The sequence below is a fragment of the Mauremys mutica genome, chromosome 11, assembly GCF_020497125.1.
Source record: "Mauremys mutica isolate MM-2020 ecotype Southern chromosome 11, ASM2049712v1, whole genome shotgun sequence".
NCBI lineage: Eukaryota > Metazoa > Chordata > Testudines > Geoemydidae > Mauremys > Mauremys mutica.
The window spans coordinates 17,706,144-17,732,370 of NC_059082.1; the positions used below are offsets into that span (position 1 = coordinate 17,706,144).

General features: G+C 41.4%; 1 protein-coding gene across 4 annotated transcripts in view; it reads right to left on the reverse strand.

Annotated features, from left to right (window-relative positions):
* The window catches only part of SH3GL3 (SH3 domain containing GRB2 like 3, endophilin A3), a 74,839-nt gene that overhangs the window by 37,731 nt on the left and 10,881 nt on the right, over positions 1–26,227 (reverse strand). Inside the window, exon 1 of one of the 4 annotated variants that reach the window (XM_044981231.1) lies at positions 2,819–2,986. The exons of the other annotated variants lie outside the window; for them this stretch is intronic. The gene's annotated coding sequence lies outside the window, so the exon portion shown is untranslated. Of the gene's footprint in view, positions 1–2,818; positions 2,987–26,227 lie in introns of those variants that run through there. 4 annotated transcript variants of the gene reach the window in all.

Consider the following 26,227-nt stretch of genomic DNA (forward strand, 5'->3'; position numbering starts at 1 on the left):
TTACATAAGGAGAGGATTGCTGTGCTAGACTGTGAATCTGGTATCTTTCACAAACACTAATTTCACTTAGGGTACATCCAGACTACCCACCGTATCGGCAGGTAGCGATCGATTTTTCGGGGATCGATATATCGCATCTCATGTAGACTCGATATATCGATCCCCGAACGCGCTCTTGTCAACTCCGGAACTACACCGGAGCGAGCGGCGGTAGCGGAGTCGACACGGGGCGCCACGGACATCGATCCCGCGCCGTGAGGACCCGAGGTAAATCGATCTAAGATACTTCGACTTCAGCTACGCTATTCACGTAGCTGAAGTTGCATATCTTAGATCGATACTTCCCCCTAGTGTAGACCAGCCCTTAGTAATTTGAACATATATACAGTTTGCAAGCAATATATTGGCAAACATGATCTCCATTTGCTTTGTTTCAAACATGTATGAAATCAATGGGAGTTATGTGCCTACTGGGATTTTCAAAAACATCTAGGAGCCTATCTGCATCTTTAAGCACCTAAATACCTTTAAAATCTGGCCCAGAGAAATATATTAGAAACGTGTACACAAATAACAGTTCCAGGGTGACATATCTATTTTATTTCCGATTCCAGCCATAAGCACCTAGCATAGGCTTAATTAGCTTCTACCATAGCACCATATTTTTTTCAAACAGCATTTTCTTCCAGACACTGTTGTTTCTGCGCAGAAAAGTCCTTAAGACCTCAAAGCAGAACAGATTTTGTTTACAAAAAAGGAGTGCGTAAGTACATAGGCCCAGTCTTGAAAGGTATTTAGGCTCCTTACTTTCACTGATTTCAGTGAGCCTAAATACCTTTGAGGATCTGGGTCTAAATGTGTCTTTATTTAAATAATCTTATTCACACACACACACACATCACCATGCCATCTGGATGAATGAAAAATGAATGAGAGCAAAAGAGAAACACAATCATTTGCACTGTCCAGTGTAGGCAGTTTGAACAACCATCTCCCTGCCTGGGTCCAAACGATCATGAAGAAAACCACTCCAGAAATGATCCATAGTCACACCAATGCTTGACCACAAAGATATGTCGACAAACATACATTTGTACCCACTATTTCATTTGTAAACTATGTTATGTGTCGAGGTCTACAAAAGAGCATCTAACATACTTCAAATAGCCTCAAAATTTTGAGCACAGGACCTAAGAACAACACCTAACTTTTTTCCAGAAGGATAAATCTCACGTTTAAAACTATAGTACAGTATGGAAGCTGATAAATATTTTTAAAAAGGTAGGGATTTGTACTGCATCTATCACAATGAGGTCTTGGTCTATGACTAAGGCTCCTACAGTCTACAGCAATAATAATTATAAATGGATAAAGTTTTGTAAAGAAAATCAAATGAGCGCAGTATAAAAACCTATATAGAATAAAATAAGACATTGCACACTTGCATCCAAACTAATGTAAATTTCTCCTTGGACAAAAGTGGCACAGATAATAATGTTAAATTAATTAATTATTGCAGAAGTCCTATAGCAATCCTTTTCTTTCTGTAATGTATTCATTTATTTCTTTTAGGAATTTTCCATTCTGCCTTACCTACTACTTCCCAATCATTAGCATTCTCTGTTATGTTAGTACAGCTTGACCAACTGGATATTTTCAGAGTCGGAAAGATTTCCCAGCCAACTTTCCAATCTGTATCATTAGTGACAGCACTAGCAAAATCAGAAAAACTTTAAAGGAAACTGCAGATATGGAAAATGTTTCAATGAAAGAGCAGCTTGGTACACTGAAATAAATGGCTTACAATTATATTTATTTACTATCCTAAAACTATGTGGCTCAAATTCTACCTTCCATTTCACTTATGCAACTCCCATAGACAGAATTTGGACCTATTACTTTTAAATGAAAGGTAATTGGCTCAGTTCATCCCAGGATTATACCAATTTCTGCCAGCATAACCCAGGGGTCAGGGCATCAGCTTGCAGAAAGTCCATCCTCAGGAGGGCTGTTGCTGTACAAGTGACCATTAACTAGTCAACAGATCAAAAAGTGAGCAGAAGCGACAAAGGATGAAGCATGAGTCAGGCAGACAGTGGTGCACTCAGAATATTCCCAAGACAGCCTCTGGTAGCAGGGTTCTTCTATAGCCCTAGCTACAAGTTAAAGCTTTCTTACCTTAGTGGACTACTTAGGGAAGGCAGCAGTACAAACGCTGCCCACCTTCCCTAGCGAAGAGAAGAATACAGTTTAAATTCCTTCGTATCATCAAAGGTGAACTGATGCCAAACAAGTTTAAATACCTTGGGCCAAACCCTGCTATCTGCTACTATCCCTTCAGTGGGGCTGATATAACTGAGAACACAATTTGGCCTAATGCTCATAAACCTAATTAAAAGTGTCTGGGGGGGGGGGGGAGTCACTTCTTCATTGACAACTATTGTATTAGCTGCAGTTATATTTCAATGGCACTCAGCTGAGTTAACTGATGGAGCTATGGCAGTTTTTCTTGGCAGTCCTATCTGCATGCTTAACTACACTGTAGTACATAATCACAGAGCTGTCACTCTCTCAGATCTCTCAAGTATTTCTACCAAGCTCTGTAGCTTTCTGATACTTTTTGAAGTTTCAGGAATGTGAGATGGCTGCCAAGTACCTTAAATTACCGGTATATCGGTGTAAGCTTTAGATTTCACCTGTTCTGCATTCTCCGACCACCTCCACCTAAATAGGCAGAATTCCCATCTGCTTTCAATATTTTTGATAATGTGTACACATTTTTTGCCTCACGATAAAACTATTTACCTCTTAATCTCACCTCTTTGCCTTGCAGTTTATTCTCTTCTCTGTCTTGCACTGAATCTCCATGTAGTCTGCTCTCAGTTGCCTCACACCTTGTGATTTTCTCTCTCTCTCTCTCTTGTTGTTTACTCTCCTCTTCATTTCCTCTCTCTCTTTTCCTTTTGTCTCACTTTCCTCTCCTCACCTAAAGAGTATAAATATGCTTTTCCTGGACAAAAAGGCACTATTTCAGATCTGGTACAAATCTAGTACAGGTGTGGTGTAGAATCCCACACTAGCAAACAAGATATGGCACACAGTCAGAAAGGACATGCCCAGGGTGCATGGATCATTTCCCCTAACCCCTGCAATTTCCTATTGTAAAACCCCCACATGAGCAGAACTATCCATGGAATAGTCTTCAGTCTGTTGTGGTTTTAAATTTAAATCCCCCTAAGGTGATTTTCCATTCATGCTAAGCATAAAAAGTATTGGTACTGCTGCACTGCAAAAGCTTAAGACAACAAAAGGAATAGATTGCAAAGCTTTCTGTTATGCTTCCAGTCAATGACATAGTGATGGGTGTCATGGACACCCGTGTAAGATAAAACAGTGTGGGCTGTCATCAGAGTAGGCTACTTGATCATATCATTATTTATCTATCTATATTTCATACAGAAATGTCATCATCATCATGTTTATGGGCCAAATTCTATGCCATAGTACCATATTACTCTAGCAACACACCCTGCTGATTTACCAGAGGCTTCAGAGGTTGGATAAAAGGGAATTCTCCAGAGTTAGAATGGGAAATAGGCATCTTTATTCCCTCTCCAGAGTGAGCTTCAAAATTGATTCTAGAAACCATGTTTTTCCCCCCACATAGAGCGTGGGTGGCTATATCCACTGTTTTGGAGATGACTTGTTTTTGAATGGTTATGTTTTTCAAGAAGTTTCCAAAAGCACCTAGGCCTGGGAACAATTGAATCCATGTTTTTTTTAAATGTACATAAACTGAAAAAAAATTAAAATTAAATATTTCTCAGATGCATGGAACTATGAGCAAAATTAGTATTTAAATCAAAACTGTTTTACATTTTATTGTTGATTTGTGGGGGTCACCTCCTCATTATACACAGTACTGATACTGCAAACTTAGGGATATATTCTTTGCCCCACACATGCAGGTAGTACTCAGTGATCATAATGGGATGATGCATAAACAAAAAAAGAAGAAGAAGCCCCTTTGTTTTGAAGCTATTACATTGTCACTATTAATCCTAACCGGCCTTAAATATGGTTTCTTATATTTTCAATTTGTATCTTATGGGAAAGAAGATTGCCTTCTGTTAGTTTTTTCAGTAGGACTTCAAGGTTAGTCTGATGAGTTTTTAATAGTCTGTACATTTGGCAACAGACTCTGTGCCAGAGTCTGACATTTATTTATATATGTTCTTATCTGGTATAAACAGAGATGGGCTAAACCATACTTGAGTAGCTTGTTTCTCAGAACACACTGATATCTGTGTTTGTGTGTGTGTGTATAAGATAAGTATTTCAATGCTATCCACACCTCATTTACTATCTTATGATGAAGTCAGTAATTTTAACTACTATTTCAACTGGTCCTCGAGGGATTCAGTTTACAGAGATGCTATCAACTTCAAAATGACATGTTTGCCTGAAAAATGTTCTCTTACTATTTGTTACAAAACTAGCCACTAAGAGAGCTACACCTGGGAGGAATTGGGTGGCGAGCAGGGATGAAATCTCTTTTTTCAGTTGTTTTTGTGCAATTGACAGCTCCTTCTGTCCAGTCATTTCCACTGTTTTCTCTTCATAGGCACAGCAACAGCAGTATCTGAAACTAATACAACTATTTTAAAAGTATCCATATTTCAAACGGATCGTGTCCCTTTATGAGGAAGCTCTCCTGGTGTTGTAGTGTGCTTTTTTATTTTCCCATATAATATCAGCAAGTTCTGAGTGCTGACATACGCTCCCTGGTTGTGAGAGAAGAAACACCGTGGTACAGTAAACTCCACAAATGCTAACACAAACAAGACAATGTTATAATACTCAGGTGAGAGGTTAGTTCTGGGGATTGCTAAGGCGATATGGATGAAGCCAGTTCTATCTATGCCCAACCTATTCTTAAGTCATTGTGTAGAATGTATTTTTCCCAAAGTATGATAGAATAGGTGTATAGCGGAATATTACTTTGGGGCCTAAAGTTTCAATTATTGTTGAGTGATAGATGCTGAAACTAATACAGCTGTTATCTAGATGTGCCAACCCTGCTATTCCCCAAGAGCTGGAAATATGAGATAAGTATTACAAGCCAACAAACCTCGGAGTTGAGAGTGGTGCCACCGCCTACAGTTAGCTTGCTTCAGCTGCATGGACAAAATAGTGTATAAGAATAACAAAAGCTCTCGGAAAATCTGTTGAAAGCTTATGTATCTGATAGATTATGGCATAAGAGTAGGATATTTCTGAAGCTACAAATTATAGGGTTTACAAAGGTTTTGTGTGATCTGTAACCCATTATATCTATCAGCAGGAGCTGCATAACAAAAGTATTGATTGGGGATCTGTTCTATGTGGCATTAGGGCCCTTCGCAATTTGTCCAGAAGGCAAATCTGGTAGAGAGATTTACTTTGGACTTAGTTCAAACACCACTTACTTGTCTATTCCCTCATCCTTGGGATAAGAGTAACACCAATAACGATTAAATACTCCTCTGATAAACCAACACTATATAATGCCAGAGACTTATCGTGACTGCCCTAAAGAAACTTCATTCTCCTTTTCCTTCCCAATAGACTGTCAAACTTGGTCAGGTGGCTATTGCTGTCCTCTGCCCCACGAGATTTCTGTAACTGCAACTAAAACACCCATCCTAGCCAACTTGGGCTTGCAGTGCTTAGGCTGTGGGGCTGTTTCATTGCTGTGTAGACTTCCGGGTTCAGGCTGAAGCCTGGGTTCTAGGACCCTGTGGGTTGGAAGTGTCCCAGAGGTTGGGCTCCAGCTTGAGCCCAGAAGTGTACACAGCAATGAAACAGCCCAAGTGGGTAGCATGGACCAACCGCAGGTTTTCCTTTGCTGTCTAGACATACCCTTAGTGTCAAGAAAAAACTCCACTGCCAACAGCATTTTGGTTGATGCATCTACAGGAGGCAGCTTTGTTATATTCACACAAGAAATGTGATGTTTTTAGAGTCTGTGAGTTAATTAGTGATTCTATTTATGATTGTTAGTTTGTGCAGCCTTCTTTCTCAACCACCAATACGCCCTCTCTCTCCTTCCTCTGTACCGAGACTATAAAAATAGGCTACATATAGCATTGCCTTTTTTTTTTCAGGCTCTGCTCAGCAGATGTTCATTGGCTCACCCTTGTGCTTTTCTATCAAACTAGGAGCCTAGTTTATATTATTGATTTATGCTGCCTCAAACTCAAGGCTGAAAGAATAAAAAGTCCTAGGAGAGAAATACTGTAGCAAACAGACCAGAGAAGAAAATGTACTTGCTATTATTTTGAGAAACAGATAATAATGAGGGGAGAGGGGAAAAGAAGAGGTAGAATGAAATAAAATGTTGCTCTTCTGCTTTCAAGGAGAAGAAGAATAAAACTTTGTATGGAAAAGCTACTTGTTCTCAGCTTTAACCTCTATCACAATGATATGCTCTGTTTAGGATTCTTTGTTTGATTACTCTGGCCTTACTGACTTTAAATTGCCAAAGCACTTTCCCACAAACACAGTGACACTTAAACTTGAGACCACAACAGATTAATGCCACCCTCTTGTTGCTCACTGGAAACAGCTAGCTATTAGGATGCCTATTCTGTTACTGTAATGCAGGGTTCAGGAAAAGATTGCATTCTCATGCCTCAATCATCTAACAGGAGTAGAGGATTCCTATAGAGTTCAGTCACTTGGACAAAAATACCATTGGTAGCTATTAAATGGACAAAACCTTTAACTTTGAGCATGAAAAACTTGTTCCTTAGGGTCTTATCCTGCTTTCTCTGAAAAGAATCGCAAAATTTCCTTTGACTTCAGCTGCAGCAGGTCAGGCCCTGAAATTCTGTCAGATAAGATTACAAGACAAATTTATAGTTTGAAGAGCATGTGAAATGCTTAATGTTATTCTAACATGAAACTATTAACTATGTTTAAAGGAGTCTATTCTGCCATCTGTAGCTTAAAGAGATTAAATGTTTTTCTTATCCTGCACACTGTCCATGGGGCACAATATTTCCATTTATTAATCTGTATTTGTTGCAAACTATTAAGCAATCAGTAACTCTACATAGATATCCTCTGGCAAGACAGTGTGCTATAGCTGTAAAAGTGCTGTCTTTTATTTCTTCCCCATTAATATATAACAGCTTCTCCAGCTTGATAAATACCTACATCCTGTATTCTTTTTAAACAGCACCACAGAATTTAAACACTAGCTGTTGAATAATGTGAAAAAATATGGATTATACGCTAGAAGAAAAAGATCAGCTGTCATCAAGCAGAAGCTAGATACCCAATTAAGAGAACTAAGAGAATGTCTCAACTGAGATGATCAGGTTTAGCTAATCCAACCTATTTTGGCCACATGAGTTACAGTCTGCTAAAAGGGAAGAGTAATTTGCTATTTGAACAAAATTATATGCTTTTCCTCTATCTTAAAAAAAATATTTACAAAAATTCAATTCCCTTATGTAGCAGGCAAAGTATCATCACTAAGCAAAAGAACCAACCTGATTTCAATTAAATTAGGAGAACATCTGCGCATGCAGTACAGTTGTAGCCATGTTGGTCCGAGGATATTAGACAAAGTGGGTGAGGTCCAATAAAGGATATCACCCACCTTGTCTCTCTAACACCTGAGCACACAGACATCAGACCAGCCCTGAGTCAAACCCAATCCCGTTAGGCTAGATTTTATTACCTATATTCATCATGGGCGGCAAGTTCTATGGGCCCTGTGGTGCTTGAGTACCAGGAATATTCTTGGCCTGGGGCCCAGCTCCAGCAATGTTTGAAGCCGGGTCTTTCCCTCGTCCCCACCTTCTGTTCCCAGGTGCTCTGCCCCGCCCCCTGGCGGTCTCCCAGGAGAATTAAAATGGCCCAGGGCACCCACCCACCACTGGCAGCGCAGCAAAGCTGAGTGGCTTCCTGCCTGCTCGCTCCACGTGGCTGCCGGCCCCTCCCTGCAGCCCCTGGGCGGGGTGGGTCAGCTCTCTGTCCACATGAGCTGCTCCCACCCCAAGCGCCCCTGCAGCCAATAGGAAGCTGCAGGGGCAGTGCCTGGGGGTAGCAGAGCACAGAGGCCCCCTGGCCTGCCCTGCCTAGGAGACCCAGGTAAGCACTGCACCCCCCACACCTCCTCCCAGAGCCTGCACCCCCACCCCTTTCCCACACTCCCTCCCAGAGCCTGCACCCCCTTTCCACACACACCCTCTTGCCCCCAAACTCCTTCCCCACCCCCCTGCTCCAGCCCGGAGCCTGCACCCAGCACCCAAACTCCTTCCCAGATCCTGCACCCCAATCCCATGCCCCAGTCCAGGGCCTGCACCCCCAGCCCTCCTCCCCCCACACAAACTCCCTCCCAGAGCCTTAGGCAGGTGGGGGGCGGGCTCTGCATGTTCTGGGCATCACCAAAATACAAACCTGCCGCCCTTGGTACTCATGTGGAGTCATATCATACATATCAAATAATCCCACTGAAATCAATTGGATTACTCATGAGTAATGGTCTCCTTGTTACAAACCGGTCCGGTAACCAGTAAGTCACCATTCTGTTGTCAGTGGACCTAATCAAGCCCATAGGTCTGGGTAGAATCCAGTCACTAATTCTAGCTCTTGACTCTAGGGCAAACACCCAAGTCTCAGACCTCATCTGATGCCCTTCCTTCAGACATGGGATATCTCAATCCAGTTGTCCTAGACTCTATATGGGTTTACTTTAAATGCATGCAGTTACTGAAGCAAAACTTAATACCATGGACAAAGAAACTTTTTGTCCATATGTGAATAAAATAAAAGATTTTGGACTACACAATGTGATTTTGCATTTCTGCAGAGTGAGTCATTTCACACCAGGCAGTGACACGTCACAGCATTACTGTGCCTCCTAGTCAAATCTGTCTGCTAAAGCTATTCTTTAGCACATTCATTGTACAACAAAAAGTACTTAGTATTCCAAAACCTTCAAGACTTGCACAAATCTTCCCGAAAGAATATGCAATGGGGCCTAAACATGAATTTAAAAATAAAAATAATCACTCATGGCAGATGTCCCAAAAGGAAAGTGTCTGGCTAAAACCTCAAATCAAGCAAACAAATCTGACATATCTGAGACACAAAATATATACTCAGACATATACCCATTGTTCCTTTATAATGTTGGATCAGCAGCCACTGCGGACTTCGTGGTCATAAAAAGGTACAGAACTGAAATCCTTCTGCTCCTAAAGAAAAAGCATTTTGCTTCCTGCTCTAACGTGGAATCAGCAGTAGCTTTAGGGTGAAATCCTGGCCCTGCTGAAAATCAATGGCAAAACTCCCACTGACATCAACGGAGCAGGATTTCACCCTTAGGGCTCATAACAGACAGTCTGATATTCCACCTGCCCAGGAGCAGTGGCACACAGTAAATTACAGGCTCTCAAGAGCCAGAAGTACTTTTTCATTTCATAGCCACTCTTTGCAAATCATCACAGGATTGTTCTAGGAATCTCTTTAGAATCTTGATGCATGTGTAACTGAACATATCACTCAGGACGTTTTTAAAAAGGCACCCATCAACTCCCATTTCACTGATTATACACCTCTACCCCGATATAACACCACCCGAAACAACATGAATTCGGATATAACGTGGGAAAGCAGCGCTCCAGGGGGGCTGGGCTGCGCGCTCCGGCGGATCAAATCAAGTTCGCTATAATGCGGTTTCACCTGTAACACGGTAAGATTTTTTGGCTCCCGAGGACAGCGTTATATTGAGGTAGAGGTGTATAAGTTTTCCATACCCTGCATACCTGCTAAGAATTGTAGCCATGCTGTAACTGAGGAACTGGACATTGCATACATATACATTGTACTCTGCTGATGCAAAGTTGGCATAGCAAGGCAATGGTGGATGCTTTTGGCATGGGAAGCCCTTAGTTGGTATACAGTCACCATATGGTTTCCCACTTCATAGCTACTGGTCATAGTCAAGGAAAAGCGGTGGGCCTGGGGCTCCTTTGCACCCAGCTGATTCCTGACATGCAGCCCTGGGATGGCCCCAGGAACCGGGTATCAAGAAGGTGGTTTAAAGTCACATTCACCCCTCCCAAGTTGTGCAGAACACTCCTCACCTGCAGCCGACTTTCTGCCCCTAGAAATTTTGTCATTCTAAGAAGATACACATGAACAATGACTAGGAAGTGGTCATTTGTTTTATAATTATTTTGAGGTCTCCTCACTTAAACAAGGGAATCACTTGCTCCACTTGCTTTGACAAAACATTAAAGGAATGGATTTGTATTTCTAATCCTTTATGTAGAGCTTTAGAATGAGCTACATGAATGAGAAACCTGCTACCTAAAAAACCAAAGACTTTCTAGGCAGTATCAGAGACTGCTAATGGATGTTAATACGAGGATTGGGTTAACTGGTTTGGATAAAATAAATAAGTTTAAAATGGTCACCTGAATCTTGAACCTAACCTTTTTTGAGGTTTGTACCCTGATTTAGGGTGTACGGATAATATTAATTTAATGTATTAATTTAATTCTTATTTAATTTATTAATAATAAATTATAAATATTAATTAGTATGGGTCTTAGGCTCGCCAATCTGTTTGATCAGAAGATAAAAGTTCTTGTCCCGAATCAGGCTCCACAGAATTTACAAAGGACCCTCGGGGGTAGGACAGAAAGCTCACACTGAGACAGACACAGCCTTAAAGACTTTTTATTAAAACAATAATAGTAAGTAAATGGTAAAATAATCAGAGTTACAAATTTACAATTGTATTACTGCTATTCAAAAGATACATATGATAAAATAGTATTATATGCAACAAAGCTTTGGTTAATATACTCACACCCTTCCTTGATAACCTGGTGGCAAGACACACAGGACCAGCCTTGCAGTTCAGGTTTCTCAATTCTTGAGTGAGGGATGCAGTGCTTAGAAAAATCTAATGCTAAGAGCTATCAAAACTAAATTAGAGTTTACTTGACTAACTTAAACTTAAAATCAAAACCTAATAAACAAAACTAAGAATAAAACTTAGGGAAGCCAAGCTTAGCCTACCTCCCTTGACACTTGAAGTTTAAGAAGCAGGACCGGCACAGCCCATTAGGCGACCTAGGCGGTCGCCTAGGGCATTAACATTTTGGGGGTGGTGACCGCGGCGGCCGGATCTTCGGCCGCCCCAGTCATCGGCGGTATTTCGGGGGCGGGACCTTCCGCTGCCTCTGTCAGGGGCGCCATTTCGGGGGTGGGACCTTCCGCCGCCTAGAGCGCCAAAAAAAGCTGGTGGCACTCCTGTTAAGAAGAACAAGTACAGCCTACTAATAGTAGCAGTCATCATAGATAGATAGAATAGATAGAGAGAATGGAGGAAGTAAGTGATAATGGAGTACTTTATCGAGGTGGGTCACCTCTTTTATAGGGCAAAGTTCCAGAAATTCTATGCCCAAATTTGATTCCTCACCCACAAAAAGTTAGGGTAGTATGTATGTGCGTATTGATGACATGTACCTACTAACATATGTTTCCTTGTGGTTTATCTGTTAAGTCTGTGGGTACAACACTGAAAAACCCCCTATGCCATTCTCCATTGTCTATTAGTCTAGATAAAAGGTCATAGACATAGGCGTGGGTACTTATCTATTTAGGTAACAAGGTATAGGTCAACTTTACTTTCTGAGTAAATGGTCTTAATATAGATATGCTAACTTTGCCTTAGCTTAACATACAGGATATGGCCTGTAGGTCTCTTGCATTACAGCCAAACTTATTACAATAAACCAAATACTTAAACCAGTGGTTCCCAAACTTATTCCGCCGCTTCTGTAGAGAAAGCCCCTGGCGGGCTGGGCCGGTTTGTTTACCTGCTGCATCCGCAGGTTCAGCCCATCGCGGCTCCCGCGGTTCACTGCTCCAGGCCAATGGGAGCTGCTGGAAGCGGTGGCCAGTATGTCCCTCGGCCCGTGCCACTTCCAGCAGCTCCCATTGGCCTAGAGCAGCGAACTGCGGCCACTGGAAGCCGCGATCGGCCGAACCTCCAGATGCGGCAGGTAAACAATCTGGCCCACCCCGCCAGGGGCTTTCCCTGCACAAGCGGTGGAACAAGTTTGGGAACCACTGACTTAAACTTCAAGAAAAGATACATATAGCAAGCAAGCAGGTTAGTCCTATAGGCTACAGGTTCAACAGGTTCAGCTAACTTTTATTTCTCCTTATGAATTCCAGTGACTTCCCACTCAGTTCTGCAGACTTTAGAGGAGCAGGTAATTCAGCTAGACAGTTGTACTTTTCAGTTCTTATTTTGACCTGTGAGCCTTTTGAGGTTCAGCTATCAGACCTGAAGAAGAGCTCTATGTGGCTCAAAAGCTTGTCTCTGTCACCAGCGGAAGTTAGTCCAATAAAAGATATTACTTCATCCACCTTGATAAGCTAAGCAAGATTATGAAAAGAAAGAAGATGCATCAGGTCTGAAATGAAGCATGTGAGCATGCAGGCAGCATGTCACAGCATTTATTATGTTGAATGAGAATTGAGAGGGAGAGTCAATGCTAAGCATGTAACATGGCACTACATTTTCTGTATTTCTTTCAAATATCTTGTTTAAAAGATAGAACAAATGGCCAAAACTCTTCTTCTCCATAGAGAAGAGTTGGGTTTATGAAAACAGGGCAAGGGATTACACTGGGATTTATCACCCTAAATATTTCCTTTTACGGGATATTAGAGCAACTACTGAAGCAAAAATTCAGTTGGCAAGGACACAATTACAGGTTCTAACTCTCAACTCGGCCTTAAAACAATCTTTTTTTTTTTTAAGATGTACTTTGTACTTATAAGTAGGTTATGCCTTTCTTCTGGCATCCTCTTATGTGTCCTTTAACAAAACTGAGAAGGACTAGTTTGGTGATATAACATAATCCTCAACATTCATTTATTTAAGGTGAGTACCTCACTTAAAACGCATAGTGCTCTGCTCCCCTCCCTGTACACTCAAGGACGCTTCATATTATCTTCATAATTCTTCCAACTCCTGCTTGACCTCAATCTCCCTGCATTAGAGAAGGCTCTCAATAGCCAGCTTGAAGCTTGTTTCTATGGACAGAGGCAAGCCATCATTAAGAGGTCCCTGAAGAGATTTAATTTTACCCCAAGAGTCTCTAGAATAAGCTTTTATCCTTTAGTGCAATGAATATTTAAGGAGCATAGGTCTATATTACAAATGCTACTAGGATGGTGACCAAGTTGTTTCTCCAGGTTTCGGTTAGGGGGTCATGCATGGTGTTGCAAATGCACTCGTTAGGTGGAAGGGAAGTCAGGTTTAATTGCTTCTCAGAGAGAGTATGGTGTGGGGCCTGGGCTGTGTTGGTCAGCAGGTTCATCAACTGAGGGTTCAGATCTTGGAGACACCAGGCCCAGAAAGTTGTAGTAAGTTCAACAACTGGGTAGAGCAGATTATACTGCATGAACATACATTTGTCTCTGGTCATTTTGGAGGCATTTCTTATTAATTTATCCGTTTCAGTTCCCTCCTGTTACCTTCTAGTCTCTTTACAAGTCTGTCCCTACCTAAGTGTCTGCTCTCATTTCATCCCACGCCACCTTCAGATCCCCTATTCTAACTGCTCAGGATCTCCTTCCATGCTGCCCCTTACACCTGAAACAGGTTCCACTTCCCATGGACCAAGCATTCTCTCTCTTCCCTCCTTCTTCAAAGGCCTGATCAATTGACCATTGAAGTCAACTGGAAGACTCTTGTTGACTTTAGTGCACAATGGATCAGGCCTCAAATGCCACCTTAAAATGTACTCTATCTGCAAAGCCTTCATGTGTTGATCTCACCAATGTTTTCCTATTTTCCTGTGTCTGGGGTGTTGTTGCTCCAGTTATTATATTCATTAATACCATTTAGACTGTAAGCTCTTTGCAGAAGGGATCTTACTTTCTGCGCACATTGTAAAGCACTGTAGTTAACAACTGTCTATTGTTAGAGATTTAGTAGAGTTTCCTTCTACTCAGCAAAGAGTTTTATACTTGTACTGTAGCCTCTTCTAGTCTGAGTTAAAGCTTTCATTATTCTTGTCATTAATAAATTAAGATCAAATATTTTTACTGATTCAAAAAACCTAATGCTTTTCTGCATAGTAAAAATAATTGGGCACGACAGTAACCTAAAACCCTGTTTTTGAGACACTTATCTCCTATATGTTGGTGCCTCACTGTCTAAAATAAATTCATATTACCTTAGCTGCACAGTGTTTCTACATTTCTGTCATTGTCACAGGGAAGTTATCAATTCCTCCTCCATCTAGCAAGTATTCATGCTCTGTTTTGTCCTACAAAAAACGAGTAGATGCCAATCACAATTTTGAGAAGAAGAGCTTTATGGGAGCTTGAGAATTTCTCTCTCTCACCAACAGCAGTTGGTGTAATAAAAGATATTACCTCACCCACCTTGTCTCTCTAGTATCCTGGAGCCAACATGGCCATAACACGACTGGATGCAACATATTTTATTAGGACAGGGTGGCTAGTTCACATTTTAATGAGTACACTACAGAATGCTAAAAGTACAGGTCCCAATTCAGCAAGGTGCATGACAAAGGCTACAACTACAGTACAAGCTAGGGATGGGATTCCCAGCTCATGCACACATACTTGGCCTACCCCTCATTGAGCTAGCGTGAGTCAGGGGCGGCTCTAGGAATCCCGCCACCCCAAGCAGGGCAGCACGCCGTGGGGCGCGCTCTGGCGGTCGCCGGTCCTGCGGCTCCGGGGAACCTCTTGCAGACGTGCCTGCAGAGGTTCCGCTGGTCCCGCGGCTCCGGTGGAGCATCCGCTGGCATGCCTGCGGGAGGTCCACCCGAGCTGCAGGACCAGCGAACCCTCCGCAGTCATGCCTGCGGGAGGTCCGCTGGAGCCGCCTGCCGCCCTGCCGGCAAAATGCCGCCCCAAGTGCGCGCTTGGCGCGCTGGGGTCTGGAGCTGGCCCTGGCGTGAGTATAAGTAGTACAGCTGCAGTATCACAGGCAGTGCCAGTGGAGGCACGGCTCTGCCATGCTGAGCACCTACCCACTGGTTTCAGGTGGGTTTGTTCTTAGCCATGCCACCACTGTCGATGCCCGTGCTAATGCCATGACACTACTATTTATACTTCTGCTAGCTCAGTGAGATCTAGAGTGAATATACCTACATGAGCGGGGAAATCATACTGCTAGCTCAGGGTGCAGACGTAGCCTAACTTTAAGCCCACTGACTTCAGCTGGGCTATGCACGTGCTTTAAGCTAGGTACATCACTTTTTAGTACCTTGCTGAATCAAGGCCATAGTGATGTGCCGGTATATTGCTGGGTACCTACCACAAATACGATATGTAGCATTAAGTCTCACATGGACATTTCAGAGAGTTGTAATTAACCTGCAACATTTTTCTGCTAAAAGGAACATAAGCTGGATTTCAAATCAAAGAGTAAAAATAAAAATAAAAACCTAGTTAATTAAACATGAAATATTACATAGCATATGAATCAGGGCCCATGTGTGTAATGGGTAACTAAAATACTTAACAGGTTTCAGAGTGGTAGCCGTGTTAGTCTGTATCAGCCATAAAAATGTTGGCATACTGTGGGGCCATGCGGGTACCCATAGCAGTGCCACAATATGCCAACATTTTTATGGCTGATTTAGAGCAACGTTTCCTCAGCTCTCGTCCCCTAATGCCCCTACTCTACTTGCACTACATTGATGACATCTTCATCATCTGGACCAATGGAAAAGAAGCCCTTGATGAATTCCACCTTGATTTCAACAATTTCCATCCCACCATCAACCTCAGCCTGGACCAGTTCACACAAGAGATCCACTTCCTGGACACTACAGTGCTAATAAGTGATGGTCACATAAACACCACCACCCTCCAGCTTTCATCCAAACCACATCATACGATCCACTGTCTACAGCCAAGCTCTAAGATATAACTGCATTTGCTCCAATCCCTCCGACAGAGACAAACACACACTTACAAGGTCTCTATCAAGAGTTCTTAAAACTACAATACCCACCTGCTGAAGTGAAGAAACAGATTTACAGAGCCAGAAGAATACTCAGAAGTCACCTACTCCAAGACAGGCCCAACAAAGAAAGTAACAGAATACCACTATTCGTCACCTTCAGCCCCCAACTAAAACCTCTCCAGCACATCATCAAGGATCCACAACCTATCCTGAAGGACAATCCCCCACTCTCACAGATCTTGGGAGACAGGCCAGTCCTCACTTACAGACAGCCCCGCAACCTGAAGCAAATATTCACCAGAAACCACATATCACACAACAAAACAACTAACCCAGGAACCTATCCTTGCAACAAAGCTCATTGCCAACTCTGTCCACATATCTATTAAAGGGACACCATCATAGGACCTAATCACATCAGCCACACCATCAGAGGCTCGTTCACCTGCACATCTACCAATGTGATATATGCCATCATGTGCTAACAATGCCCCTCTGCCATGTACATTGGCCAAACTGGACAGTCTCTACGCAAAAGAATAAATGGACACAAATCAGACGTCAAGAATTATAACATTCAAAAACCAGTCGGAGAACACTTCAACCTCCCTGGTCACTCAATTACAGACCTAAAAGTCGCAATTCTTCAACAAAAAAACTTCAAAAACAGACTCCAACGAGAAACTGCAGAACTGGAATTAATTTGCAGACTGGACACCATTAAATTAGGCTTGAATAAAGACTGGGAGTGGATGGGTCATTACACAAAGTAAAAACTATTTCCCCATGCTAATTTTTCCCCTACTGTTACTCACACCTTCTTGTCAACTGTTTGAAATGGGCCATCCTGATTATCACTACAAAGTTTTTTCCTCCTGCTGATAATAGCCCACCTTAATTGACTAGTCTCGTTAGAGTTGGTATGGCAACACCCATTTTTTCATGTCCTCTGTGTATATATATCTTCCTACTGTATTTTCCACTGCATGCATCCGATGAAGTGGGTTTTAACCCAGGAAAGCTTATGCCCAAATAAATTTGTTAGTCTCTAAGGTGCCACAAGTACTCCTTGTTCTTTTTGCTAAACTACTTAAAACATTTACATCATAATTGATTCTTGAATGCACCTAACTGCAGTGCATTATTCATGAAAACCCAGTTTCCCTGCTGTGATTTTCATGAGCAGGGAGATTCCTGTTTATTGGACAGCTTTCACAGAATATTAAAAGGCCATTTAAAATCAGCTCTGGTCTAATAGCACAACTCAGCATATTTGTAAATAAAAATATATAAAGAAACAGGGAATGTTGGACCATATCCCAAGGACCTTGCTCACTCGCTGTTTCTTCCTTTGCGTTATTCCTCAGACACATTCCAGTGCCACACTCCAGTGCCAGTGTGTCCAGACACTAAAGTCCTTCCACACTGTCTTTTCACGTCTTACTGACTTCGGTGGGAACTCTGCCTGAGTAAGGACTGAATAAAAGCTGAGTAGAGAGCAAATGATTTCACCCATTTGTGGGGAGGGGGCTAGTTTAATTCTGTTTTCCATAATGCCAAAGTAAATCAGGATCAACTTCTCTGAAGGCAGAAGAGTAATTCCAATGTAAATGTGATGTAACAGTCAGCAGGATTGAGCCCTACACGTTTTATGTTGTGTTTTTCTGCACCAGTACTGTTCCGTTGGTAGTAGCAATGGTGGGAGGACTACTGTGGACAAGATGCATACTTTCTAACACTGTCCTCTACCTCTCTGCTCAGAGCTTATGAATTTCCTAATGTAGACAAGGCCTAATTTAGTCTGTACTCCAGAATAGTAAACCCAGAGGGATGTTTTTTCAACACTGCAAATAATCAAGAGCGACATTTTTAATTTTGAAAGTCCCAGTGCAAATGAACTTGTGCCTCCGCCATGCATTTATTTATTAAGCTGTAATAAGAAACTTCTTGATAGAGATGTAGCTCAAAAGAGATAATTTTATCACATCCATTTAAGTGATAGTGTTGAAGAAATGTCTTCAAGATGGGCAGGTCCGATATGCCCAGATGAAGTGTCACAATTTCCCCACGCAAGATTGTCAACTAAAATAAAATTAATTAAAACAAAATAAAAACATGCCCTTGTAACTTGGTCTGATTCTTAGTACAGCCTTTTAGTGTCTTTGGTTCTACGAGCCAAATTCCATTGTAACTGCTATTTACAAGTAAATACAATGAATTAACTTGGAATTGAAAAAAATCCTAGTTTTAGTTTTGACAGATTTTGAATTAATTTCTCTCTTTATTCAAACACTAATCCCCCAGTGCTATCCCAATATTCTATTCAGTGACAAGCAGCAAATTAATTCTGTGTGCCTGAAAAACTGATAATCAGTTGACAAACTATCTGGCAACAAACTCTATTTATTGCTCTTCTAGAAAGTATTTCCTTCTTAAAAAAAATAATCACGAAATAGTTGTAGATGGCTTCATCCCGAAAGAAATAGTTTATTGATTCCCCACCCCCATAATCTGGTATTTAAAAATGCTGCTTACTGTTTCAGCATTTATTTACCTTTTGAATTTTATTAATGCTCTTGCTAATTGTTTCTCATCCCCATTATTTTGGTTGAGGCAGCAGTAATTATGTACCTAGGTATAATTTCTTACTTTTTGAACAGGGCTGGCTTTAGGGTTTCTGCTGCTTTTAGGGTACTGGTAAAACACCCCTTACCTAACCTCTCAGTCACCCATACTGTTACTGAACATTCTACTCACACTAATATTTTGCTGCGCTAGGCAACGATCTGTTCTGCTTCAAAGAAAGAACCAACCCTGCCTTTGAATTATCTAGACTTCCTTGTCTGTTTTGCTCTTGAGTTCTTGAAGTCACTTCGGTTTCTCTTTTAAAAATGGCTGGCATTTTTTCAGCATCCAAAAATAACCTTTCAGTTCAAGGAGACAATGTTCGAACAATAAAGCAGTGCTTCTTTCTGCTCTTGTGCCCTTTACAAAATAATTGACATAAGTTGTTTTATAGGCAAAGATTTTGAAAGTAAAAATCCAGATGAGAGGCTCTGACAGTAGCCCAGTGCAATTCCCAGTAAAGTCAATGACAGTCTTACAGCACCTCTGGCTTTAATGGGAGTTGGATGAGGCCCGCGGTGAATTGGGAAGGAACCTAGGATGTCTGCTCTCTGTACTGATGTCGCCCAGAGGCTAATTACAGTTCTCATGTATTATTTAAAAAAACAAAAACAAAACCTACAATCTCAAACATTACTGTGACTGCTGAGGGTTCTATGTATTCCACAGCACAATTCAATAACAAAAACAAAACAAAACACAAATAAGCTTGCTGTTTGCATCACTGTCCCTGGTCCCACCTCAGCTGCTACTGTTGTGACTGCTATTGAGATGAGGAAGTCACTGCTTCTTCTTGCTTTACTTTATTGCTACACCTCAAACCAAGCCAGTGGTTCAACTGTCACAACTTTGTTACATGCAATCCAGCACGCAGAAACATATGTATGCCTGGCTTGTGGTTCTTAAGCCTTAGCATGGATGGTTCAGAGCTGCATTGCCCAGCCAGGGTTCTGCTTCTCCATCCCTCTTTGCCTCCTTTTTTGTATCCTGCTTTCAGGATGGGTGGGAATGGGTCCAGGAGCAAGCAGTTCCTGATGTTGTGTGCCGCTTTTGTGCTGTGGAGAAAGCGGTTGGGGTAGGAAAGATTCTTGTTTACTCCTCCACATCCGTGCAGCCAGGCAGGCAGGCCCATAGCATATAAGACACCCAGAGACTGATTTTCAAACACTGACCTTCTCCTGTGTTTGTGAAAAGTTGTGTGTGAGAGCACCTAGGTACACACTTGGCAGCACTAATTCCTGAGTGGGTGGACAAATGATTTTAACACCTGAGTGTCCACCAACTGCACATGTAGCCAGGTAAAGCTCAATGCACGGACAAAGAAGAAATCATAACTGAGGCCCCTTTGAAAGGCAGCCCCGAAATGTTAGTGCAAGAGATCAAGAAGCATTTCAACTCCTGTGCGGGCACAACGCCTTGTAGACAAAGATTCTACTGAAGACCAGTGAGAGAAAGGGATAAATAAATGTGCTTTGCTACGGAGCACGAATCATAAGCTATGTTGGAGAGCTATAATTGTCAGACTTAAAATTAATTCACTTTTTTTAAAAAACCCAAGACAATGGAAATTGAACTTACTTTCATGCAACTTAGAACAGTTAGACCATATGGGTGTGTTAAACATAAGAATTACTCCAGTTTCACCTATTAGAATACCAAAAACCGTTAGGGGAGTTATAGTCTTATTGCTTTGTGCATGTCAGAATGCTTATTAAAAAACAGTTCATTTGATACATTTCGCATGTTGCATCTGAGAAACTGAACATATAAAAATACTCCATCTTGTAATGCAATGGCAACATCTTTAGGGTTGCTGTATGAATGAATTAAAAGATACGCCATGTGAATCAATTAAATTAGACCTTTTTGCCACATCATTTCTCTTTTTGAGCTGCTTGTCCACTAGGACCCCTAGATCCTTTTCAGACTCACTGCTTCCCAAGATACAGTCCCTGTTCTGTATGTCTGGCCTACATTTCTCGTTCCCAGATGTATAACTTTGCATTTGAATGTATTTAAACACATTTTATTTGAATGAGCCCAGTATACCAAGTGAACCGCTCTGTATGGCTGCTCTGTCCTCATTATTTACCTTTCTGCCAATCTTCGTGTCATCTGCAAATTTTATCAGCAGTCATTTCATATTTAATTCCAGATAATTGATGAAAATGTTGAATAGTGTCAGGCTTAGTACCAATCCATGCAGAACCCCACTAGAAACACCTCCATTCAATGATAATCCCCTACTGACAACTTTTTCTAGTCTTTTTGTCAATTAGTCAGTTCTTAACCCAATTTACAAATGTCTTCTTTCTATTCATGCTACTAATATTAGTATTTAGTCTGGCACTAAACTTCAAATAACTCAAAGAAAGGGGTTAGGCTTTCTGGTTATATATTTTAGCACACACAGGACAAATGCTCATAGCTCAAAATATTCCAACTAGTCATCTTGTATTTTATGCTAAGGACTGCTTAAAGGCTGCTATCTCTTCTCACCTCTCTCTCCAGTGGGGCATGCAGATACTGGTGTAGTTATATCATATCTAGAGTTTGTGGAGCACGTTGGAATCTTTAGCTACAAACTGTTATCTAAAAGAGTCACTAAGCTTAACTTTGGAGCCAAATTTCCCTGCAGTTTGGGAGCGTCTGAATGTGGGATTTTGGTTCAGGCCCACCTCTAATATATACAGCACTTATTTGTATCAAGATGTACATTACAAAGCCTCACCCACCTTGTCTCTCAGGCTATCTTTTATTGGAACAACTTCTGTTCAGATTTCACACCTGAAGAAGAACTCTGTGGTATGTCTACATAGCAACTAGATATTCATGGCTGGCAGGGCCGGCTCCAGCTTTTCTGCCGCCCTAAGCAGCACAAAAAAAAAAAAAAGAGCGGTGGCACTTCAGAGGCAGCTCAACCATGCCGCTGCTTCTGCAGCAGTTTGGCGGCGGGTCCTCCCTCTCTTCCTCTTCGGCGGCAATTCGGCGGCAGCTCAAAGAGGAAGAGAGGGACTGAGGACTCCACCGCCAAATTTCCGCCGAAGAACCAGATATGCTGCCCCGATACCGGACAGAGTACTGCCCCTTTGAATTGGCTGCCCCAGGCACCTGCTTACTATGCTGGTGCCTGGAGCTGACCCTGATGGCTGGTCAATGCCAGCCAAGTCAGGATCACAGGGCTGGGGCTATGGGGCTGTTTCATTGCTGTGTAGTTGTCTTGGATTGGGCTGGAGCCCAGGCTCTAGTGAGGCCTGAGCCCCGCAAGCCCGAGTTTGTCTTCAACTACAAAGAGTGTAAATCACACCCTTCAGGGCTTGATCCAATGACCACTGAAATCAATGGGAGTTCTTTAACTAATTTCAGTTTGGTGTTGGGTCAGACCTTTGAATAGCTTTTAACATTTCCAAATATGAGCCATAATCTCTTTTTATAGATCACAATTTTTTTTTATCGTGGATAAGCAGCAGTTTCCACCAATTATTTTTACTAATTGAAAGTCCTCAAAGAGGAATAAAAACTACAATATCAAAATGTATTGTTTGACTCTATAAAAATGGATCATCAAACCTCAAAGGATAACTACTAGTGAATTTATTAATGGCTTATGAACCATACAAAATATCTGAAGCTATAACTGGATTTAAAAAGTCAAGATACTTCACTTTAAAAAAACTGGTAAGGACTATTCCTTTGAAGGGATGAAAGGTTACATTCCCACTGAATGTGCTGTAGGAAAATACACAATCAAAACTAGAAAAGATTAATTGATCTGGAAATATAGCTTGACTCCTAGAGTAATCAAAATAGAGATAATTGGTGGAAAAACTTTGAATGAATCTCTATAAAAATAAAGTATTTGAGAGCAGAGAAAACTGGGGGCAATTATCTTATAAAATGGAAAGATGACTGGAAGAGCAAATAGGCTAGACAGCATGTTAAGGAGGTATAAAGGGCTCACAGCTAGAAAAACAAGCAAAGTAACTAATGACAATAAGCCAGCTTTTAACACAGAACTATCATTAAGGTTGCCAATTTTGCATCATTTTTCACTTTCCTCCAATTAATGTATATTGTATTGTCCCAGAGAACTCTGCCTAGATGCACAGCAGATGGAGCTGCTTTGCCAAAATGTTCAGTTTTGCCTGGTTTGGGGCTACAAATCACTCTAGTATTTTGAATGCAGGGGTAATGAAATGTTGTTATCCTTACTGTGCGAATAAAGGGCAGCAGAACTGTGTGTAGTATGCCCTGGTTGAAGGGGTCACCCTAAACTGAACCCCACTTGCTAAGGATGTAGGGAAGCCAACTCCCAGTGAAGAAGAGAGTGGGTGGGGACAGGGGTTTCTACCTGGTGCTGTGGACTCTGCCCAAAGAGTCTTAGACACCATTTGAACTGCCCCTCTCCAGCATTTAATGTCAGAGCTTATTAGAATCACTTGAGGGTCCTTGTTTCCTAAAGCGGGCATCACTGCTGAGCTAGTCTAGGAGCTAAGCTTTAAACCTTATTGTAGGGACAATGCCCATGGAGACTGCACTGGCTGTGAGGTTCCCCACTATCTGCTGAAATCACTGAGATCTGAAATTGCTAAGAGCTGGGTTAAACAGCAGAACATCAGGATGTGAGGTCATGGGGGCAGGAAGCTCCAGCAGCTACTGAAAGCAGAGAACAGCGGCCAATGGAGAAATATTGCTTCTTAGAGGCACCATGGGGCTGGTGTTAAATTTTCTCAGATTACTGGGTGGTGCTCAAGCTGGTGCTGTTTTGTAGTGTTAAGGGGAACTCCTGGATATTGAACCTGGCCCTTGTTGCTGACTCCTGCACCTGGCAGAAGGGTTAAGCTATAAACAAGTATCAGAAGGGTAGCCGTATTAGTCTTTAAGGTGCCACCAGACTCCTCATTGTTTTTGTGGATACAGACTCACAAATTTATTTGGGCATAAGTTTTCATGGGTAAAAAAAAAGACCACTTCAAATGCATGGAGTGAAAATTACATATACAGGCATAAATATACTGGCACATGAAGAGAAGGGAGTTACCTTACAAGTGGAGAACCAGTGTTGACAAGGCCAATTCAGTCAGGGTGGATGTGGTCCACTCCCAATAATTGATGAGGAAGTGTCAATATCAAGAGGGAAAATTGCTTTTGTAGTTAGCCAGCCACTCCCAGTCCCTATTCAACCCCAAATTAATGGTGTTACATTTGCAAATGAATTGTAGCTCTGCAGTTTCTCTTTGAAGTCTGTTTTTGAAGGGTTTTTTTTGTTGAAGGATGGCTACTTTTAAATCTGTTATTGAATGTCCAGGGAAACTGAAGTGTTCTCCTACTGGCTTTTGTATGTTACCATTCTTGATGTCTGATTTGCATCCATTTATTCTTTTACGTAGAGACTGTCTGGTTTGGCCAATGTACATGGCAGAGGGGCATTGTTGGCACATGATGGCATATATCACATTAGTAGATGTGCAGGTGAATGAGCCCCTGATGGTGTGGCTGATGTGTCTGGGTCCTCTGATGGGGTCACTAGAGTAGATATGGGGACAGAGTAAGCAACCGGGTTTGTTACAGGGATTGGTTCCTGGGTTAGTGTTTCTGTGGTGTGGTGTGTAGTTGCTTCAGGCTAAACAAGCTTTAGAGGAGCAACATAAATATTTGGAATAAGAAGACACAGAGGGCCAATTCTGAATAGAGAAAGCATCCACTAGAGAAATTCACATTTCACTCTGTGTATCTTCTGTTGCATTTTCCTCAAAAATTGAGATTTCTGCCCATTTATTTTTTTCCTGGCCTAATTCAATAGCCTGAGTTTCCCAGTGATGATAACCTTGGCAATATTCCAGAGTATGTTTCCAAGCAACTGCAAGGAGTGGAGTTAGAGTCTAAGTGATCCTGGAACGTCTTTAATTTGATGATAAAATGGAGCACTACCCATTGAGTTCTTAGTCTCCAATATTCATCTGAACATGTGGCACTATTTTATTTGAATGACAAATTCATGCTGGATTACAAGGAACTCTTATAAAAGAGGCTACAATACCACTTAATATGAGCACATTAGGATTAGTGACAGTACAGTGAATATGAAACTAATTTATTTTGATGGTGTATTAAAATTAAGGCTTAAATAAAAATACTCTCCTTTCTCCCACTTAACCAAACACAGAGAAAATAGCCTTCAGATTCCTTTCAGTCAACTTTGTATTGATATTTTTTTTAACCCTAAAGCTGCAAATCAACATCAATTGTGTTTCTATGCTTGTCTTTCCAACTACACACCATTAATTTAATAAGAGGGGAAATGAAACACAGAGGAGAGAGCCATGGAGATTCAGGCTAGCATGAATGTAAATTACATAATAAGAGGGGCGAAGTTCCACTGAGTTGCAGCATTGTAACTGATGGCAGATCTTGGCCGTAGCATGTGTGTGCTGGGGCTGCAGGGAAGGATGAGGAAAATGCCAATTTTTTGCTATGTTGTTTGGTTTTACTATATTTCATACTTTTTGCACAGCTATCTAGTGTGAAGCAGCTAATGTTCTTAGTATTTTGCTTAGAAAATTATAGTGAGGAATATTTATCTTTTGAAAGATCACAAAGTGAGAAGCTAGCAAACTCGGTGCTGAGTAAACACAGAGTCAGACTCTCTCCACATTTACAATAACACACTTCTATTGACTTCTGTGGGATTTACACCACTGCAAATGACAGCAAAATTTGACCTGTTTTCTTTTAAAATCTTATCATGACTTTCTTAGGAAGGGATTTCTAGGTAGCAAAATGAAACTGCTAGCACTGAAGTGGATGAAAAGTTCTAGGCTTTGATTAATAATTTACTTTCATATGGTTTCTTTCCCCCTTCCTTCCTCTTTACTGTGACAGAAGCCAGACTGAGAAGTGTTATAGCCTCTTCTGGAGATAGAAAACAAGTACATACTGGTGGCATTCTGTGACTTTGGAGACAGTGAGGCCACCTTTCAAAATTCTGTTTCTACTTCTACCAACAGGAAAATAAAGAACAAGTATAGAATTGTGAATGGGAGCAACAACCTGAGACAGATCTTCTATATAATTAGATAGATTCTGGTTAATCACTACCTGAAAATCCTAGCTTTTAAATTGTCACTTGATAGTAATAGAATCATTTTTAAAATCAGAAATGTTAAAGGAAAGGGCCAAATTAATCCCTGCTGTAATTCTGATGAAATCAATGGAATGATACCAGCAACAAATTTGGCCCAAAATATTTATATGAAGATCATACCCACAGTTTTATGCCAACCAGCAACTGCATGCAAAATTTAATAACGGGGGGGGGAGGGAATATACTGAGTGGTGGATTGTACCTTTCTACACAGACCCAAATCCCATTTAAGTCAGAAGGCAGTATTTCTAACTGAAGGGCACTGGATTTGGAGTAAAGACACAAGAAATCTAATACTGATTTTGCCACTGACATGCCATATGACCTTGAACAAGTCACTTCTCTGCCATGTACCTTAATTTTCCCATCTGTAAAATGGGAACAATGATACTACCTTCCTTTATAAAGCACTTTGAAATCTATGG